A 20,742-nucleotide genomic window follows, 5' to 3' on the forward strand; every position below is an offset into this window, starting at 1 on the left:
AAGGCAGCAGACTATCCACCTCAACATAGTTGTTTTCTGTCCAGTCTTTCCTTTCTTTGCCCCTGAGAACCCCAGTAATAGCTGATCGGCCACCTGGTGGTCCTTAGTACGATCAGTGTAAAACCATAAAGCTCTATTGAGGTCAAACTAATAGAGCCTCTCCTCCTTTTTCTAGGAGTGAGGCAGGGCAAAGAACATTGGGAGAGTTGAGTATTGCCCAATGTGGAAAGGAGTCACAACTTTTGGCAGGATGACCGCCTGAATCCTTAAAACCAGTTTATCCAGAAAAAAGGTTGTGTAGGGTGGTACAGTCGATGGAGCCTGGAAGTTACTCAGGCAACAAGCTGAAGTATATTAAGTATAGTTCTTTAAGGTCTGAAGACTCAGTGAGCAGCTGTGCATCGGATCCAAGATCGTAGACATGAGAAACATCAAAACCAAGTTTAGGTCCTACTGTGTAATGAGAAATGGCTTAGAAGTGAACGTGTGTCACACCTTAAGAATATATTAGGTGATTAAAACAAGAATGGTTAGTCCGGCTAATACAAAATAGCCAAAAAGGCTGACAAATAACCTTTAATAGTGCTCACTCAAAGACCCTGGTGGGCCAAGGACAAAACAAACAATAAAACATCTGAAAGTTTGACTTGTAAGGGGTCTATCTTGTGGACTCTACACCAAGCCACAAATGTGTCCCATCTTTGCAGATGGACCAATTGATGACCTCCATAACTTCAGGAGGTAGAACGCAGACAGCTGCTGTCACTCGGTCTCCACGCATGAAGATGTAGTGTGCTCAGTTTCGGGTGCAGACCGCTGGCCTGCTGTTGTGACACAAGATTCTGCTGAAGTGAAAGCCTGGTCGAAGGACAGATGCTCATGGCAGATATTCCGGGTACCACACACTCCTAGCTCAATCTGGAGCCACTAGGATGACTTGGGCTTGGTCGTTCCTGATCTTCTTCAGAACTCGGAGCGGAGGGGTAGAGGCTGGAAGGCGTACAGGAGTTCTGTGTTCCACTCCAGATGCAATGTATTTTCTAGCAAGAGTTTTTGAGAGAACACCATTGCACAAAGTTTTGACAATGTGTGCTCTCTATAAAGGTGAAAAGATCTAGCCAGGGTTCCCCCCACTGTCGTTAGATGCCCTGTGCCACCTCGAGAGATGGAGCGAATTTGTGATCCACCAGGTGCTGCCAGCTGAGCTTGTCCCGGCGTTCAAAGATCCTGCCAGGTTGATCACAATCAAGAAGATTCTGTGACGCTTCAGCCAGCACCTGAGGTGCCGAACTTCTTGGCTCAGGAACCCCTCAGCCCTGCTTATTGAAGTACCTCATGACAGTATTGTTGTCCATGAGAACCTGTGCAAGCCTTCCCATGATGGACAGCAGGAAGGCCTAGATGAATGGCCTGCAACTCCAACAAATTGATATGGAGCTGGGTTTCCAACAGAAATCAGACTCCTTTCATCTCCACACCCCCCAGGTGACCCCCCCAACACAGAAGTGATGCGTTGGTCCATCACCGTCAGCTCTCGGTGGGGAAGGGAGATTGGTCTGCTATTAGTCCAATTGCAGTCAAGCTGCCACTACTGCAGATCTCATGCAGTCTCCTTGAATATCTGGATGGCATCTTAAGGTTTCCTTGCTGTTGGGCCTACAAAGACTTCCGATTCCCCTGCAGAATCCACATATTCCACCTGGCGTAGTCGACAAAAAGAATACCAGAGGCTAACGGTCCAAGAAGGCTCAGAATTTCTCTCGCCGAGATGCAGGACCAAGGTTGAATCCTCAGGATCAAAGCTAAAATGTCCAGGATTCGTTCAGATGGACAAAAGGCCGTGAACTACACCATGTCCAAAACATCTCTTGTAAAAGGAAGCTTCTGCGAAGGAGTCAGATAAAACTTCAGCTCCTTGATCAAGATCCCCAATGATGTCTGGAGGTTCGCCGTCATGTGGATAGGGTCACTAACTAACTAACTGACTGTAGTGAGTGTGTCTTCAACAGACAGTCATGTTAGGGTAAAACAACAGGTTAGCAGTGTGTTCCACTGATGGTGAGCTAAAGTGTCTTGGAGGCTGTTACAGCAGGGTAAGAGGGCTGGGAGGACTTATGCCCATGGTAATTTGCACGTAATCTGCCAGATCTGTATCCCTAGCCACGAAAGGACTTGGTGTCCGCAGTGAGAAGCCTCAGAATTTCTTGGACATGTAAGGAAAATGTTTGTCAGGGACCAAAAGACCCAGAGAACGGGTAGTTGCCCTACTCTACTTAAAGCGTTCTAAGGCAGAATCTGCTTTTTTGCTGAATAGGCATGACCCATTGAAAGGCATATCCATAAGGAAGGCCAGTATGTCTCCTGAGAAACCTGTGGCACACATGGAAATGGAGCACTACACTGCTACCAACCGCTTGCTCTAGATAATCAGCAGAATTGACACGAGTTTGAATCACAGATTTGGCTGCACCATGGCCATCTGGGATTTTCTGAGCCAAAGAGGTCCTATATATTTCCAAACTTCTGGAAAGGTCTCAGTGGCAATTTCCCAGAGGGTGTGCAAATACCCGCCTAATAAACAGCATTGACTGACCTCAGTGCAAGACTAGCTGAGGAAAACATTTGTTTTCCGAACATCTCTGTCCTCTTCGACTCCCTGCCCTGGAGGGTCATAGGGAATGAAATAGGGTTCACCGTGCATGTAGTTTCCTGGGCTACCAGCCTCTCTGCAGTAGGATGCTGTGTAAGGAAATCATGGTCACCCGGAACCAGTCTATGGTGTCTGGTTTATATCAAGTGCCACTAAGATTTCAGTGAGGGCTTCATTAAACTGAAAAAAAGGCTCTGATGAGCCTGGCCAAAGGTTGCATAAAAACTTTTCTGAGCACATTTCGTCTTGAATTCAGCGGAAGGCCATTGTAGGTCCAGGACATGAGCCTCATCAGATACCAACACCAAAAGAGACCCTTTCATGTCAATTGAACCTTGTATTAAGGGGAAGTATCAAGACCACTGACCCCACCCGGTTCTTGAATATTTTGAAATAAGTTGAGCAGCCTTATTTTGAACAAATAAGATTGCATTACCACTGTGCACAATGGAATGTATAATTAAAAATCTGAGTAGAGAATGGTGGTTCTCATTTAGAAACATCAGCAGATTCTTTAGTCATTTTAGATGCCAAAAATAGGCTTTGTCTACTTTTGCTACTTGATAGTTCAGAGAGAGATTTGAATCGATAGTTGTCTCCAAAGTTCTCACTGAATTTGCTTGGATAGGGCATACCCCCATCTCAGAAGCCCAATGAAGCATACTGGAATTGTGAGAGCTGTTCTGGACTAGCAGTTCTGCTTTAGTTGGATTTAGCTTTCAAAAAAGTTGGTTGACATCCAATATCTTGTGTACCTTAAAACATTTGTAGCACCCTGATCGGAAGGGGGGAGTCTCACCTAAGGCTTTTCTCAGTCCAAATACACACTGTGTATCATTTGTGTACTGTAGAAATTAGCTGCCACATGATGAAGGGTTAGTGACAGTGGGTTAATACTAGATATTAAATAACCATGGCGAGAGAATTGAGCCTTGTGGCATGCCGTATGTAAAGATTGTTGGCGTGGCATAAAATTATGGAATTTTTACAGCTTGTGCTCTTTCATTAAGAAAAGATTGGATCCATTTCAGGACAGTGCCGCAGATACCTATTGTCTTTAATCTGGAAATTGGTGTATAGTGTCGAAGGTGGCAGATAGATTGAGAAAGGCAAAGGCCGCAACTTTTTCTGAGATTACCAGGGACAGACATCACTATCACTACACTACATCCAAGTTTCATACCTGCCTTATGGTGATCCAACAGTTTGTTCTCAAGAACTTTTCCAAACACCCCAAGAGTAAGGTCGGTCAATATTTGCTCAGAAGTTTAGGATTTCAATTGGGCTTTTTAAGTCAGTCGTTCTCACAACAGCTTGTTTCCAAGCAGAGGGAACTTTTCTGTTTATCAGGTTGCAACTAAATATAAGGGAGTATGAGAAGGATAGCCTTGAGTATTTTTGCTGGGGCGCCATCATCGGAGTCAGAAGTGGATGATGGAAAAATGTGAGATTGGATAGTATCTTCTGTGAATTTGTAAGGGAGGATGGTGCAGCATGTAGTCTGAGTGCTCGAGTGGTTAAGGAGACAGGTCATCTTCAATATTTTGTGCTGCAATGATTCTCTGTTGGGAGTTTTTTATAGGTTTCCTATACTTTTTGTGGTATGCTGACCTGTTTGGTATGTGATGTTTGTCTGTTTGACAGTTCTTCACCCCCCACAAATGAAGTGTGGTATCAAACCACCCCATTCATTTGTATTGGTTCGTTCCTGTTGTTAGAATGCTACGTTATAAATTGTACTAGGGATTCCAAGAGCGGCAGTTGATGATGGCCTGTTGATGGGGTGCTGAAATAAAAATATCTTCAGCTTATCTGAGCAACCTTTGTGTGTTTAATAGAGGATATTTCAACTATTACACAGTAGGTTTTATTCATGGACTTTGACTCTTGATGCCATCAAGTTTTTTTGACTCTTGATGCCCTCAGGTTTCTGGAAAATTCCAGAGATAAATTCACACTTCCAGTCTTTATGTGCTATTGTTCAGTATTGTAATCAAGTTGTTTTGATGACATCCTAACCTATGAGGTCAAAGGTAGAGTGGTCTGTATATGTCATCAGAACCCTGAACCCCAAGAAGAGATAGGCACATGTACCTATTATGACCATGTTATATACAGGGCCATAGGCATTATGCGATTCTGCTGCTGTGGCGTTTTTTTTGGAATAATTATAGATTTGTAGCATTTGCCACATAATCCATCAATTATTGCATAATCTTCAGATTGTAGCAAAAACAAATTGTTTCTATTCCAAATGATTCAAAAGGTACTAAAGTGCAGCAACACTTGTTGATCCGCAATGAAATGCCCTTTGTAATGCTTAACTGGTTACCTTTCTGTTACTTACTTCTATATTTGAGTGTTCAACGGGTACTAATGAGGTGCACCCAAGGCCCAGACAATGTTCCCAAGTGTGAAAATTGCAAAATAATTAATTAATACTATAACAAAATGTGCTGCATTATGCCGCATAATATGCCTTTCTTGCCACATAAATTTCTCAACCCTGCTGCATAATCTGGCCCTCCCCTGCTGTATGTTTTGAGCGGCCCTGGTTATATTTAATACTTATTTTGCAGTAGTCCTCTTGAAAGACCATTTTTTTGAATGCCACTAACATGGGCATGGATTAGAATTAGAGTATTTGTGGTTTTTTTCCTTTCATGAATAAATTGTGTATAAAACAATTTTGGAGGCTGGTGTATTTATGAACTTCTGTAGTTGTAGCATTTGCCACATAATTGTGGATTTACCAAGTGCTACATCATTTCTATAATTTGTAATTTCACATAAAATGTAGTTTCTAGCTAAAATGTATAAAAATACTGCTAAATAAAGTGACACAAAATTTGCATTTTTTGCAGAATTATTTCGACTATATTGCTGCATTATTTGATCCCCCAAGCCGCATAGTCTTTAGAGCCCCATCAATGATAAACTCTGTAAAATGGTTTAGAGGCTCTCATTATGATGCTGCAATCCATATTTGAGATGCACGATGAAATATTTTCTATACTTCACGGCTCACTGTGAAATCCAGGTCTTTATACCACAATATTATACAAAGCTCTCAAACATGCTACACATATGTCTGTATGATATATATATATATATATATATATATATATATATTAATTAGAAGCAAAAGCGTTTCCCCGTTTCGGGAGCCCCAAGCCCTTCAGGGTGGCCTCACCATGTGAGCACGGAGCAGCCCACGAATCCACACTGGAAGAACAGAGACGTGAGGCCCAATACCTGGAACAACTTTATTTCAAAAGTTTTACAGCAGCGCTTATTTCCTTCTGGTCCAACGTTTCGGCGGGATGCCTTGCTCACGGACAGGAATGTAAGCGCCCAGGTGCGCTTGGTCGTAATTTATTAGCTGCATCACGTGACTGCGGTCATCAGTACTCTCGGTCCCACAATGCACTGTGAAGTAAGTTTGGCAATTTGAAATGGCAGTCCATAAATGTTTGAAACCCCACTGGCGAAATTTTAATCTTCACAGACACTAATGTTGTTTTAGGACTCGTTTTTTGGCAGGCAGGTGAGAAAATGTCCATATTGCAGCAATCTTCACTTGTAACTATGAAAGACTGTTGTTACCAGGCACGATCACGACGAGGGAGAGCTAATTCAGCAAAAAGGACCGGCGCGTGGAAGGGTTTCTGATGGGATTACCTCCCTGTCCGTGAGCAAGGCATCCCGCCGAAACGTTGGACCAGAAGGAAATAAGCGCTGCTGTAAAACTTTTGAAATAAAGTTGTTCCAGGTATATATATATATATATATATATATATATATATATATATATATATATCAAAAGACACTCCGCTGTTGCTTGGCACTTCACTATGTAGAAGAAAGGAGCACGGACCACATCTCAGTGCGTTCAATCTAATTTATTTTCGTGAGGTAAGTCAGCCATAATGCGTTTCAACTCCGTAGAGCCTTGATCACATGATATGCTTAGAAGTCACATGACTGTTTAAATACCATTTTTTTAGTTTTCTATTCTTTTTTCCACCGTGAATATTAAAGTGACAGTGCTCAAAAATAGTTGTATTGCTTGATTGCTCATATGTAGAGTATGATACTTGTCGGTATACATACCATTACATTAATTCCACCTTCAACTTCATTTCATTCACAACATTAAAGGTGTAGGGGAATTTGGCATATGTTCATCTCCATATAATTGTGCAAAGTAGTGCAAATGGTAGGTTCATTTATATAAATACATAAATAAAGTGTGTATATATATATATATATTTTGAAGAAAGGTTACCCCTGGGGTGGAGGGACACTCCAAAATGACAGTTGAGTTCGTATTGAAGCATTTATTGAATGATAAACACAAATACAGAGGGTGCAGATTTTATAATTTTAGAAATATGCACTATTATGGTTGTTTATAACAATCATGGATGTTCTAAGTATTAAGAACAATATGCTTGAGTACTAACCACAATATATGTATTTATAGGTGGTAAACAGAATTTGATAGTATTTTGTTCATGTCTATTATTTACAAATGAAGCACTAGCACTTTAAAAATGGCTCTCACAGAGGAGGAGCTTAGCGCGCATCCAAGATGTTCGCGTGAGCACAGGGCTCCCCGGACCCTCGCCACTCCTCGCAATTTATCCTGATGATAGCCTGATTTCTTGGACGGACTTTCGAAGGTGAACCTAGACTGAGTCCATAACTCTTTGCAGAATTTAAATCGGACTTGGGTGACCAAAATTACAGCACTTTGAACTTTTGAGGGCCACCTTGAGGCCGTGCCGGGGACTTGATGATCTGTGGAGCCGGGACGTAGTTGAACAACAACGGCATTAGGACCTCATCAGCGGCCGTATCCCCACTTTCGGTTTCATTTTCGGTTTCTGGCATGGTCTGATTGAGGGTCTGCTTCGCTCGGCCGGGGACCAATCCAGCCTCCTTCTGGTGTCATCGCTACCTCCTCATTACAGCGTACTGGGTCAAGTCGCAACTCTCTCCGGACCCCACGAGCCAGCTTCTTGGCCAGTCAGCGCCCGACCTGCCGGCGGCCAATTTCACTAGGTCTTGCGGGCCCCTCCGGGGTGCATCTTCCACCATGACTGGCAGGGGTGAACCCGAGAAGCAGAAGACCAAGACGTCTCTTCGTGGGGGACAGTTCCAGAAAAATGTTATGGACCGCTATACTCAAGCCAAAGGATCCCCCGGGCTCTCCAGTAGCACCCCGGAGGACGCCAGAGAAGACCCATCTGCCCCTGTTGACTTGTCCCTGCAGGACATTATGGGCGCCATCACCGGCATGAAGGAGACCATCGGCCAGCAGTATGAGGCCCTGGCTCGTAAAATTGACACGGTCGCCATCGATGTCACTCTAATCAGGGCCGACCTGTCTAAAACTAACGAGAAGGTGAAGTCGTTGGATTTGAAGACCTCCAGCCTCACGGCCGATGTGTCGGAATTTCGAACAGACCTTGGCGCTCTGAAATCGGCCAACGATTTGATGTCCCATCGGCTGGAGGATTTTGAGAACAGGGCAAGACGCAACAATATCCGCGTCATAGGTGTTCCGGAGAATCCCGAGACTCGTGCTGTTGACCTCCTGGTCGAAGATCTAATCCTCACCCATCTTGCCCCTAATGGACTCAGCAAGTTTTTCGCTGTGGAGCGTGCACATCGTGTCCTGGGCGGTAAGCCCAAGCCTGGCGCTCCCTCGAGGCCTTTCATCGCTAAACTTTTTCATTTCAGGGACCGTGATGCGATTTTGCAGGCTTCGAGGGTGCACGGCCCGGTGAAATTTGAAAACTCCTCTGTCAATTTTTTCCCGGACTTCACTCAACTTGTTCAGAGACAGCGGATGGACTTTCAGGGGGTTAAGCGACGTCTCCGGGACCTGGGCTTGAAGTATGCTATGCTTTTCCCTACCCGGCTTGGAGTGGAACATGAGGACCGGACCTTCTTTTTCGAACGACCGGACGCTGTGAGTGACTGGTTGGATTCCCTGCCTGGTCGGGGCGATCGAACGGGGCACCCTGGCGGTGCCGAGGGTGGTGAGCCTCCACAGAAGTGACCTATCGGTCCCTAACCTTGACAATCGGACATTGCTCAGTTGGGTTCTACCTCTTTTGTATATTTTGTCTTATAGTAGTTCGCGTCTGGGTGGCGGGTGGAGACGGGCCTCTCTCCTCCTCCGGGGTCTTTTTGTAGAATGGGATTGTTAGGGCGACAGGCACACTGCATTTTGGGGTGGTTTTATAGTCTGCAGGGGTGCAGGGAGGGGGGAGTTGTAACGGGCTTTGGTTGGGGTGTTTGTGTTCGTGTTTTCTTTTCTCAAGGCGGCATATTGGCTCTTTCTTTGCTTCAGGTGTCCTGCTCTCTGTGGAGAGACTCCTTCTACTTTTGTGGGGATGGGGGGTAGTGGGTTGCGGTTGATATCCTGGAACGTCAATGGATTGGGGGATCGTATCAAACGGGGTGTTGTACTGCAATATCTGCGTCGTTTGACTCCTGATGTTGTAATCCTGCAGGAGACGCATTTGGTCGGTAATGTGTGTCATGCTATGAATAGGTGGGGATACCGCTTGGTTGCGCACTCCGGGTTCACCACTGGTTCCAGAGGGGTTGGTATTCTTGTCCGGTCTTCCCTCCCACTAGAGATTGATAATGTCATCCTTGACGACAGAGGGCGTTATGCCGCCCTAACTGGTAGATGGGAGGGGGTAAGACCCTTTCCTTAGTCACGATATATGTTCCCCCAGGCCTCCAGACCTCCACTTTCTCTGATGTTGGTCGGATGTTGCTGGAACTCCCCGATAGTCTTCTCCTTATCGGTGGGGACCATAACTCTGTGCTATCCGGCGACCTGGATCGTCACCCCCCCCCCAGGGCCCTTCCTGTTTCCCAATCATGGCTTGGTGGATTTTTGGCCACCTTTGGTCTGGTGGATTGCTGGAGGTTAATGCACCCGATGCAATGTCAATACACCTTCCACTCCAGGGCTCATGGGAGTCTCTCCAGGCTTGATTACTTCTTCATGCCCGCGGCACAGTCCACTCACGTTGGGGAGGTTCGACACTTGGGCCGGGGCATTTCAGATCACTCCCCTGTGTGGCTGCTTTTCGACACGGGGACGCAAGCCGCGGGGCGGATCGCCCCTATTAACCCTTGGCATCTGCGCAACTCCAAGACTCGCGACGGCCTCATTAAGTCGCTCGACCACTACTTCCTGGAGAACGAGGGGTCTGTCTTGTCCTCAGTGTCCCTGTGGGAAGCCTTTAAAACTGTTATTCGTGGACAGGCCCTCTCTTTAATAGCTGAGACCAAAAGAAAGCTAGGAATGGGGAGGTCGTGAGGCTGGAGGCTGAAATACTGGAGTTGGAGGCTGAACTAGACTCAGGTGTCACCCAGGATAGGCTCCACGCCCTTAGCTTGAAACAGTTTGAATACAAATCCCTTGTTACTGATGCCGCCAAGACCCTGTACAGGGAACAGCAAGGTAGACTGTATGACGTAGGGGATAAGGCGGGTAAACTGATTGCGTGGCTTGACAAGAAGGAGAGAGTGAACCGTGTGGTCCCTGTGCTTCAGAATTCCGACGGTGTGCGTGTGACTGATCCTGGCGAGATTGTGGAGTGTTTTGCTGACTATTTTCGTTTGGTCTACTCCCCGGTGTCCGATAGAGATGAGGATGACTCTCGTTTCTTGTTGAGGGACATTGCGCTGCCTTGCCTGTCTGAAGTGGATCGAGAGTGTATGGATGCACCATTGTCAGCCGACGAGATTGCTACCGCGATTCGTTCCCTTCGTCCTGGTAAGGCTATGGGCCCCAATGGATTACTCATTGAATTGTACAAATTGCGCCCGGATAAAGTCGCACCGTTTCGCCGTGATATGTTTTTGGAGTTGCGTGAGCTTGGTTCCCTCCCTAGTGACCAGCGTCTGGCCACCATAGTTGTGATTCCTAAGGAGGGCAAGCCTCGTGATCGTTGTGCCTCATACAGGCCCATTTCCCTATTGAATGCTGAACCGAAGATTCTCGCCAAGGTCCTCGCTAATCGCTTACTCGCTGTTATCTGTGACCTGATTCATCCGGATCAATCTGGTTTCATTCCGACCGGAACACTGCTCTCAACCTGCGGCGTTTGCATGGCATTCTCGCCAGGGCGGAGTTTCTTTCCGAGTCGGCCATCTTGGCTTCCTTGGACGCCACGATGGCCTTTGATACGATAGAATGGCCATACCTCTGGGCCACACTGGCGAAGTTCGGTTACGGGGCGGGATTTATTAGTTGGGTGAGACTTTTATATACGGATCCGCTAGCTCAGGTTGTTGTCAATGGGAGGGTGTCCCAGCCCTTCGCTCTCGGGAGGGGCACTAGGCAGGGGTGTCCGTTGTCCCCCCTGCTCTTTGCTCTTGCTCTTGCTCTTGCTCTTGAACCGCTCGCAGCCTGGCTCTGATGGGAACCATCGATAAAGGGCATTCAGTGGGCCCCCGGCTTTGAGGACCGAGTCTCGTTGTACGCCGACTATATTCTTTTGTACCTCACCTCCCCGCGTGAATCCCTTAATGTCCTCTTTGACGTCCTCACTTCTTTCGGTAAAAACTCCGGGCTGATCATTAATTGGTCTAAATCTTGTGTGTATGTTATTTCCGGTGGCCTTCCCCCCTTGCCGAATAGGTTTCCCATTCAAATTTCGCAATCAAGTACTTGGGGGTCTACATATCGTTGGACCCGGCGGTCTGCCATGAGCATAATCTCCTTCCTCCTCTCCGGCGATTGAAGTTGGATGTGGCTCGGTGGCGTAGGTTGCCGCTGTCTCCACTCGGTCGAGCGGCACTTTTTAAAATGATGTCCCTGCCCCGATTTCTCTACGCACTCCAGAACTCCTTTGATATTATTCCGGCAGCCTACTTCCGGGAGGTGGAGGGTTTGCAGAGGAGACTTATTTGGGATGGTCGCGCTCGTATCGCTCTTGCAAAACTGACTCTCCCCTGGTATGACGGGGGGCATTGCGCTCCCGGACATCAGGAGGTACTATTGGGCCTCCCAGCTGTCCGCTATCAACCATGCTACGTATGCACCCGGACCAAATCCGGCTTTCGAGATGGATAAATATCAGTTGCCTGGTGGCAACTTCAACAGATCGCTCTATTCTCGGACGGCGGGGAGGAAACTAACGGGACCCACTAAGATTGCAGTACGTGTGTGGAAGGATGCCAATGTGGCCATGCGTTGGAATGATCGCCTGACACGAGCGACCCCCTTGTTCGCGTCGGACGGCTTGGGATGCCTCTGGACAACGAAAGGTTTGGAGAACTGGGATATGATTGGCATTAGCAGAGTGGGTGATCTCTGGGTGAAAGGTGTGGTCAAATCCTTTGCGGTGCTTCAGAGTGAGTATGAGTTGAGTGAGAGGGAGTTCTTCATATATGCACAGGTTCGCCACGCTTTGCTGTCGGTCTTCGAGGCCGATACCACGGTTCCCGCAGCTTCACCGCTCGAGGACCGTATACTTGATGGTCATCTGCCCGATAGTACGATTTCTTTGATTTATAAGAAATTAATCAACAATCGGGCGGACCTCCTTGTGCATCTTCGGGAGGCCTGGACCGGAGACGGGTTGGAGTTGGACGACGAGGACTGGCAGTCTGCACTGTCCTCCCCGAAAGAGGTCGCCATTCCTGCCCGTCTCGGTCTTGTCCAGCTTAAAATTCTTCATCGTGTTTATGTGACGGGTCCTCGTTTGGTTGTGATGGGTTTTTCTTTGGATTGGCTGTGTAAGCGCGGCTGTGGAATGAGCGCCACCTTCCTTCATATTCTTTGGGAGTGTTGCGAGGTTGCGGCCTATTGGCGCCGTGTGCATGTGGTAATGGAGTGTGTCACTGGGGTCGCTCTGTTGCCTGAGGCTCGTCGATGTTTGCTGAATGTATGGGAGCCGAATGATTACAACGTTGCCCAGGCCCGGTGGGCGGCACTTGGGAACATGATCGCAAAGAGGGATATTGCGCAGCTTTGGGTTACCCGACGGCCTCCCACCGTGTCAGTGTGGAAGGAGAACATGGATTGGTGCATGTTCAGAGAGAAGACGGTATATCTGGTCCGGGGCAAGCCCGGGGCGTGGGGTAGAATTTGGGGTCAGTGCAACGCCTACCGAGGTAACATTTGTATGCCCCCGTTTGTAGATATTTCTGACACTTCTCTGTCCCCCTGATCCTGAGGTTCCCGGAATACTGTACTCTTTATGCTGATCATTCTGACTTCCTCCGCTTACTGGAGGTACCTGGTGGGCTAGTTGGTCCCCAGGGACCCTCAGGATTGAAGAGGAATTAATTCCCCAAGTTAAAACGCGCCACAGGGCGTGTTTGCACACATATCATCTCAGGCCCCGCCCCCTACCTTCACCACTGTGCAAACGCGCCCCGTGGGGTGTTTTAAGTTGGGGAATTAAGTCCCCTTGAATCCTGAGGTCCCCTGGCGGCCAACTAGCCCACCAGGTACCTCCAGTATGCGCCAGGGAGCTGCGTTGCAGAGAGGTGTTTGGAGGCCACACCCCTTTTTACAACACTCTGCAACACAGCTCTGTGGCGCTTAGTGGAGGTACCTGGTGGGCTAGTTGGTACCCATACACCCTCAGGATTGAAGAGGAATGAATTCCCCAACTTAAAACCCGTCACAGGGCGTGTTTGCACAGTATCACCTCAGGCCCCGCCCCCTACCTTCACCACTGTGCAAACGCGCCCCATGGCGCGTTTTAAGTTGGGAGATTAAGTCCCCTTGAATCCTGAGGTCCCCTGGGGTCCAACTAGCCCACCAGGTACCTCCATTAAGCGCCACAGAGCTGCGTTGCAGAGAGGTGTAAAGAGGGGCGTGGCCTCAGAACACCTCTATGCAACACAGCCACCTGGTGCATACTGGAGGTTCCTGGTGGGCTAGTTGGCCCCCAGGGACCCTCAGTATTGAAGGGGAATTCGTTCCCCCTCTGCAAATGCGCCAGGGGGCCCGTTTGCAGAGTGATTAAATGAGGGGGCGTGGCCTCCTCCCCGATCCCGTTTAAAAAAAAAAAAAAATCTTTTTAAGAAGGGGGGAGCTGTGTAGCCCCTCTTCTTTTTCTTATTTTTTGGCCCTGGGGTCCCCATCCCCCAGGGCCTGCCCCTAATTTTTTATTTTATTTTATAACTGTGGAGGGGGGCCGCGTGGCCCCCCTCCCGAGGCCTTAATCTGCCCGGGGCATGGGCCTTTTAAAAAAAATATATATATATATTTTTAGGGAGGGGGGCTGCGTAGCCCCCCTCCTGTGGACACTAAAGGCCCCGGGGACCCCATCCCCCGGGGCAGTTTTCTTTTTTAGGTCTCGCTGAGCCCCAGCGCTTGCGCTGGCTCGGAGAGACATTTTGTAGTTGGGATTTTTAAAGTACTGCATGTGGCCTAAAGCTTGAGTGCACGCGAGCGTGCACGCGCGCAGCCGCCAATCACTGCTGCGCGCGCACCACTCGCGTGCTTGCCACACAGCGCGTCCCGTCCTAGCGATCGCGATCACTTTCGCTTTGATCGCGATCGCTATTACTGTCGCTTTCGCGGCCGTTACTTTCACAGCCGCGCGGCCAATACTTGTTGTACTATTGTCTTTCAGATGAACCTGGTTTTCCTTCGCTATGGCTGGCCACACGCCTAACAATAGTGTTGTGCCCCGTTTCCAGCCGGTAAAAATGATCCTCGGTGCCTCCTACCACGGAGGTTGCATTCTCACAGTCACCGCTATCTGCTCTCGGAGCAAGAAGTCGGCGCCACGCTCAATACCTCTCAAATCACCCATGGTCGGATACAACGTAAGCGCCCGTACGTGGCTTCACAGCGGCGTGCTGCACTCAGTAAAAGCCAACAATACACAAATGTCTGTAAGTAACTTGACGATGCCTGCGGAGGTGCCTCTCGGCAGCTTCCCGTAAGAACGAGTTTTTAAAACAGTTTCCACTAGACGGCGCTAGGTTCCCATATGTTACGAACAGGAAACCGCAGAACACAGAGGCGCAGTAATAAGCCCTGCGTCAATGACTCACTCGGGATGGGGTATGTTACAATAAACACAGGAACGGGTTAGCGCCCCGTTGTTCAGTTCCACTAATTATTTAACATTGTTTTCTTTTCGCCCCGTTGTCTCCGTGTCTTGGGCGATGAGTTTGCATGCGGTAGGCTAACAAGAATTACCCAGGAAGGAATGCTACCGGTATACATCACCAAATAGAGTTACACACATTTAACAGTTAAGTTACCACTTGGATATGTAGCATAGCAGTCACTGTGAATCCTCGCACGCAGCAGGTAAGAGGCTGGGTGGGAATGAAGGGCAGGATGTTCAGTAAAATACCTGCCCACACTGTACGCCATGGGGCCAACAACTGTAGCATTAGTGAAAAAAACATTTACAGAGGCCAATGCACCTTTGAAGATGTCAATTACACTGTTGGGAATATTTCACTTAAATAGTATATTTTTGTTTATTATAGCAGATTGTGCCATGACATAATGGAACAAGTTTACCAACATCCTTGATCCAGAAGAAAACATGTCAGACTTAACTGCTGTACCTCCCCATAGCAATTTGGTTCCAGTTACGCAAAATCTTAATAGTTCTCTGAAAGGCCCAGTTTATTAAACATGGAAATGTGAAATTGTTCCGACGTCAAATGTACTCATTCTCGCTCAAAAAGAGGAATGGATGGATCTTGGAAAAAAAGCTGGCAGGCTTAACACGGTTTTAAACAAAATGTATAACCTCATTGTTTTAATATACTTTGGGTTTGCCTGCAACAGGGCCTTGACAAAATTCTTAAGGAGGATCAAGTCTCCTGTTTTTATGTTGAAGGGTGATTTCATGAGCATGTGTAACTAAATTCTAATTTCAACTGACAGTTTGAGCTACCTCCGGAGAAACAATATGTTTTAACTATTTCACAAGCCTTACAGACACGGCGAACAAAGAAAACCTTCTCTTTTCAAGCTCCGGCAGAAAAAGCACACAGATGTCTGTTAACTGTAGTGACGAGCCGGCCTGGCCCAGCCTCTGAGGGGCCTGCACAACATACCACATCAAGGGAGATTTTGGTTGAAACGAGATACGAAATAACTCCTAAGGGAAGCATTCGTTTCACACCTTTCTCTAAAGGTGGGCCACACTTAATCTTCCACTCCCCGAGTCAGAGGAAGAAACAGACACAGGCATTCGTTGACAGAGTCATATCGCCATTTTCCAGGTCATCCTTCGTGAGCGGAAGTAGTATGCGTTATTCGCCGTGGTCACCTCAGGACTCTTAGACTAGTGACCCTCTCCATTTCAATCCTACTTATGAGTGGATCGGAGCACGTAAAACATAGTGAAACAATTTTAAATGTCCAAAATCAGACGTGGTCTCCGGCCGCACTTCAAGTACCGATGCGCTGGAGGTCTCAAGACGTGCCCGAATTAGAGAAACTGAAAACAAACGTTGTACCGCTGGTATTTAGCCCTGAACAAAATACATATGCTGATTCTCCAAATAAATGTTGGCTTCCTACAGTATAGTCGCTGCTCTGCACCTGGGCTTGCTGGGTAATTCGGGGTTCCCTGAAGGAAGCCCTAGTGGCCATGAAACATAAAATGGTATTCCTGACTCAAGAAAGTCCTGAGGAGATTTGTTATGGGGCTACGAATGAAGGAGCTAGATGCCTTCTATTTTGGCGCTATGTCTAACAGCAAAAATGGTCAGTCAGTAGATGGTACTTGATGTGCTTAATAATGGTGATCAAAAGGATCACTCCTGATTACAGAGAACCGACATTGGTATCTTTTAAAGAACTGAAGGAACTCCTGCTCAACCATTTGGCAAAGGAGCCCTGGACATTTTTGGAAGAATAACAATGAGATTCAAAGTTCAATATAAGAGAGTTAAGCATAAATGACAAGACATTCAAGCATTTGGGGAAAATAAAAATAAGAGGGAGTTTGCTGGTGCAAGTGGGTGGAGTAAGAGAGAAAAGGGGAAACAGAATTTAAAAGTTAAAAATCAAATTGACTTTGAGGTGCACAACTTCCATGATAAGTGCATTCTGCTCCTGCAGTTCGGAACAACTAATACCCAATAAAATGGCAAAACAGACCGTGCGATTTAATAACAAACTGATAAGTAGTCGACAAGCATTTCAGTTTTATGTCAGCATTTCATTTCATACTGCCATGCAGGTCTTCAAAAGGTAACCTCACTAATCGCCTGAATGTCTGAAGGGAGCATAAAAATAGTTTTAGTAGTTTAAAGTTCCCTAATTCTTGGGGGACCTTTTCCATCATTGCCTACTCGGATACAACGGTGGCAGGAACATTTTGCAAAGTGCGCTCATAGTTTTCCAGTGAATACTTGTCAACCCCATGACAAACAGCAGGCCAAATAAAATCAAAGTGGTTGTTTGTTACTTTTCTCACACACTTTCAAACCACAGAAAAGACATGACTTCACAGTAACACCTACTGACCACCCCTTCAGATATTCCACTATCCTCACCCAAAAGGGATTCAACTTTAGTAATAATCAGGTAATATGAACAAATTCAAGTCCTCTACTTCCAAACCCCTACTAGGGCAACCTGCCTCACTACGAAGCTCAACTCTACTGACAATTATTACAATTGTTTATATCCTGTGCCAAACTTCCTAGTGAACTTCACTATTGTCACAACCCCCTAGCACCCAGCCCCTCTGTGTGCCTTCTCCCTCACTAGCCATCACTTCACTCCCAGAGCAGTGTGCGAGCTCGCCCATGCGCTACAGACTCCACTGGGAGGGCACCCTGCCAGATATAGCGCCTACTGCTGCAGGTTACTCGTGCTGAAAGTCCTCATAAACATCTTGCTTAGTGTTTGTACACAATGGGGAGATGGCACACAAAAAACGATGTCTGAATTAATAGGCTTTAAAGTGAATTATTTGTATCTGATTTTGTGATTTGGGCACAGAGAGAGGTTTTGGTTCTGCTTCGCTGCCCGGACAGGATAACATTTTGTTGTGAGGGGGTAGTAGTGTTGCCTAAATGGTGCTGTTTTTGTTCATGCAGTTATTCTGGCTGTACACTCTTGACGCTTCCTAAATCAATAAATGTCCTGTTGCTCCCACACTGACCTAGAATCTGCTTCTCATACAGTCTTTACCGTAGGCTTAACAAAGGCAGACCAATAGGCTTTGTCAATGATTGCTTTAAGCTCTGGTTCGCCAACCTTATCTTTGTCTCTGACCTGCATCCGGTCTGAGCCCTAAATCAATAAAGTGCCCTCAAGTTGACTCCGCAACAGAAATGCCACAAAATTGGGGATGCGGGCTACATTACAACCCTTCCCTGGCTCCATAACCTTCATAATAATGGAAGGGCCGGACACATTGGAGAAAATTACACTTGATGCCAAAGACCTTGTCTCCTAAAGTTGAATTAAGCATACCGCTCAGCCTGTCCATTCAAACACTGATAGCGCCTATATATACAGATTGTAACCAAATGCTGTAGAAGTGCTTTCTCCATGGGAATTTTTTTTTACCAGCACAGAAAATAAGCATTTGCAATGCAATTGGTCTCGCATTTACAAGAGTTTGAACTATTGGCTTTGTAAATGACAATGCCTTTTATTTACGTGTTTTGAAACCCTGCAAGCGGTGCGTAAACACGCACTGTGTACTTATAGTCCTTGCTTACGAGAAGCAAGGCTGGCAGTAAAAGAGTCGTAGTTACTGCCAGCTTTCCTACGACTAAGTACAAAGTGTGTGTTAACGCACCTTTTGCAGGTTTTTAAAACCGATAAATAAAAGGCATTGTCATTTACAATGCCAATACTTCAAACTCTTGCAAATGCGAGACCTATTGCAATGCAAATGCTTGTTTTTTTTAGGAGGGGGGCCGCGTGGCCCCCCTCCCGGGCCACTACTGGCCCCGGGTACCCCATCCCCCGGGGCCTGGCCATCTCGTTGGGAACCGTGGGGGGTCCCAATCCCCCCACGGTTCCATCCGGCTCCCCGCTTCCTGCGGGGGCCAGCATTGCTTTTCCACATGGGGAGCAGCTAACATGCTGCTCCCCATGTGGAAAAGCAATCGTCTTTGCTTCATTGAAGCGAGAGCAGGTTTCCCTGCTCTCGCTTCAATGAAGCAAAGCAGTTTGCAATGACAGGGCGGGAGCCGCGAGGCTCCCGCCCTGTCATTGCAAACAGCAGTGTCCCGGGGGTGGGCATCCCGGGACACTGCAGGAGCCGGCCCTGGGGGGTGGCGGTCCCCAGGGCCATCATTGGCTCCAGGGCGGGGCCGCGTGGCCCCCATCCCACTTAATTGAAAGCCCCGGGGGGTGGTGGTCCCCCGGGGCTTGGGGGTCCGTAAGGGACCCCCTATTTTAAATATTTAGTGCCCCGGGGAGGTGGCGGTTCCTGGGGCATGTGGGGGGGCTCGAGCCCCCCCCACAGGTTTTTTTTTTTTTTTTTTAAACAAACAAGCCCCGGGTGGCGGTCCCCGGGGCTGCGGGCGTCCATGAGCCCCCAGCATACATTAACTTAAAGCCCCGGGGGTGGCGGTCCCCGGGGCTTGGGGGGGGCCTTTGAGCCCCCCCACCCATTTATAATGAAGCCCTGGGGGTGGCGGTCCCCGGGGCAGTGTGGGGGGGATTGGGACCCCCCGCACTTTTTAAAAAAAATTATGCCCCCGGGATTTTACCCCCGGGGGCAAAATGGAATATTCAGCACGGGAGTCCGCGCAGAATTTTTTAAAAATTTTCGGCCGAAATTCGTGCTGGGTTGCGAATCTCGCAGATTTAAAAAAAAAAAAAAAAAAAAATCTTTTTTTGGCCCTGAGCAGGCCTAGGGGGTCAGGGTGTTTCTACCCTGCCCCCTTGTCGCGTTTTTCGCGTTTGTTTTTTAGGTTGGCTGCCAACACTTACTGATCTGGAGTGTTGACAGCCAATTAGAATACAACTCGTGCACGGCAAGGTGCGCGTTGGGTGAGGGGAGGGTGCGCGGATCCTCCGAGGCCATAGATATTACTATCTTTTTACGTCTAATTTTCTCAGGAACTACTGAACGGATTTATACCATCTAAGCAAAAGGCACGAGTCTGAACTGAGGACTACCTCTTTGCCAAATTTGGTGTAATTCCGTTCAGCAGTTCGGGCTGTAGTTGCGTCAACAGGTCATATGGGAAAATGCATGGGAAAAACGCGTTTTGGGACCCCCTTTTTTCTCGGCCCCCGCTTGACGAATCATCATGAAATTTTCAGGATAAGAGCGGACCGGAGCTGGCCACAAGTTTAGAGAATTTTGTGAAGATTCGTCAATCGGCGCCAACGTTATTCCAAATAGAATGTTGCGGATTTCCTATGGAAAATAGGTCCTAACTATATCTACCTACTGGCGACCGCCAGTAGGTAATATATAATATACAACAATGCATATATAGATAAGACATGTTTCATAAAAATACAAATTCTAGTATTTATAAAATCTTTAAAAAGAGACGAGAAAGAATGTTAAAAACAATCATGGTGTTAATACCTAATTGATCCCATTATCTCAATATATGACTCTTAGTTATCACACAACTTAGACCGGTGATGTCTGTACCACAAGGATCATATAAATTAATGTAAAATCCCTGTTTGGACATGAAACCTACTTAGCCAAATTATCTTTTTCAATCTACAATTATATATCTAGACCACCTATTGGGCAGCTAAACAAGCATTTTTGTGCAATTTTGTGCAATATGTGTGCAAATCACCATAACCTTTATTGACAAAAGCCTTTGTCAATGCTTATGAGTATCTAAAAAAATAGGATATCACTTGTTGCTCGTGCCAACTTCTATGTGATGTGAGGTTCTTTTTGGCTGCTCAGTAATCATTTATAGCTCAGATATGCTGCTAGTTTTGTGTCAAAAAGGAAAATTCTTTTTGTAATTAAATACTAGATTGGCTATCGTGAAAAGGTAATGGAAAGAGCGAGGACAGACAGAGGTGGTTATGAGGGTCAGACATCGCAGTTTGATTGGCATTTTACAGATATGTATGCAGATCTTCTGTGATGTTCAGGCGTTAGGAT

General features: G+C 47.0%; 1 protein-coding gene across 3 annotated transcripts in view; it reads left to right on the top strand.

The window, feature by feature from the left end:
• The window catches only part of SMC6 (structural maintenance of chromosomes 6), a 918,345-nt gene that overhangs the window by 359,958 nt on the left and 537,645 nt on the right, over positions 1–20,742 (top strand). The window lies entirely within an intron of this gene.

The sequence above is a fragment of the Triturus cristatus genome, chromosome 6 (genome assembly GCF_964204655.1).
Source record: "Triturus cristatus chromosome 6, aTriCri1.1, whole genome shotgun sequence".
NCBI lineage: Eukaryota > Metazoa > Chordata > Amphibia > Caudata > Salamandridae > Triturus > Triturus cristatus.